This window comes from Capsicum annuum, unplaced genomic scaffold (genome assembly GCF_002878395.1).
Source record: "Capsicum annuum cultivar UCD-10X-F1 unplaced genomic scaffold, UCD10Xv1.1 ctg4390, whole genome shotgun sequence".
NCBI lineage: Eukaryota > Viridiplantae > Streptophyta > Magnoliopsida > Solanales > Solanaceae > Capsicum > Capsicum annuum.
This window is the reverse complement of record NW_025851407.1, coordinates 272,352-273,982: the sequence shown is the minus strand read 5'-3', so window position 1 is coordinate 273,982 and position 1,631 is coordinate 272,352. Positions and strand designations below refer to the sequence as shown.

The 1,631-nt window shown below is 37.0% G+C and overlaps 1 pseudogene; it reads right to left on the bottom strand.

Moving 5' to 3' along the window:
* Nucleotides 1-493: 493 nt before the first annotated feature.
* LOC107856627 overlaps nucleotides 494-1,631 on the bottom strand; it is a 27,925-nt pseudogene continuing 26,787 nt past the window's right edge.

Here is a 1,631-nt window from a genome sequence, read left to right as displayed (position 1 = left end):
ATTATATAAATATGATAAGAATAGAAACAGCAACCCTAGTCACCACTTTTATATCTGGTTTACTTATAAGTTTTACTGGGTATGCCTTATATATCGCTTTTGGGCAACCTTCTCAACAACTAAGAGATCCATTCGAGGATCGGGAGGCTCAGTACTTCAACTGAGATAATGAAAAATTATTTCACCTTTTTAGTTCTTTTTAGTTGGAACTTTAGGCGGTTCTTAAAAAAATATAGCAAAAAAAATTATCCCTAGAGTCGAGACTAAGAGGAATGTATAAACCAATTCTTCCATAGATTCGATCGTGGTTTACAATTATAGCTTTCATACTTGTTTGTTTCTTTTTTTTTTTTTTTTTTATCATCTTCTAGATAAAGAACTAACAAGAGTAAATACAAAGTTGATTCAAATAAAGATTTCTCTGGTACCCTTTGTCAATAAAAGTAAAAGAAAGAGAATAAGGGAAAAAGAAAGAAACCAAAGCAATGCTGTATCAGGCTGCCTGTCTTTTCGTAGTTGGATCTCCATGTTTTAGGAATACCCCAAATTCGACTTGAGCATCTAAATTTGGGTCAATACCAGCAAAAATATCTCTGAACAAGGTTCTATCACCATGCCAAATATGTCCGAAGAAGAAGAGCAAAGCAAATGAAGCATGCCCATAAGTGAACCAACCCCTTGGACTGCTATGAAAAACACCATCGGATTTCAAAGTAGCACGATCTAATTCAAAAATTTCACCCAATTGAGCACGTCTAGCATATTTTTTCACAGTAGCAGGATCACTATTACTGAAGCCGTTGAGTTAACTGCCGTAGAGCTCAACAGTTACACCTACTTGTTCAACACTATAATTTGATTCTGCCCTTCTAAAAGGAACATCAGCCCTAACAATTCCATCGCCGTCTACTAAAATGACCGGAAATGTTTCTGAAAAAGTAGGCATACGACGTACAAAAAGTTCATGCCCTTTTTTACCTCTAAAGATAGGGTGTCCTAACCATCCAACCGCTATTCCATCCCCGTTATCTATGGAACCTGCTCTGAATAATCCTCTTTTTACTGGATTATTGCCGATGTAATCATAAAAAGATAATTTTTTAGGAATTTTAGACTAGGCTTCTGATAAACTTTGATTTTCTGCTAGCCTAGCACTAACTCTTTGATATATTTCTTGCTGGAAGTACCCCTGATCCCATTGATAATGAGTGGGCCCAAATAATTCAATCGAGGTAGTTGTCGAACCATACCACATAGTTTCAGCAACAACAAAAGCTGCAAAAAAGACAGCATCAATTCTACTGGAAAGGACGGTTTCAATATTTCCCATACGCAATCCTTTGTGTAGACATTGTGGTGGATGGACGCTAAGATGGAATAGGTACGCTAATATGCCCAATGTTCCTGCTGCAATATGATGAGAGGCTATTCCTCATGGAACAAAAGTATCAAAACTTTCTACGCCCCACGCTGGAATTACAGGTTGTACTTTTCTCATTAGTCCATAAGGATTGGACACCCATATTCTGGGACCATATAAGCCTGTTACATAAAATGCACCAAAACCAAAGCAAGCTACCCCTAAGAGAAATAAATGAATTCCAAAGATCTTTGGCAAATCCAAAGAGGGT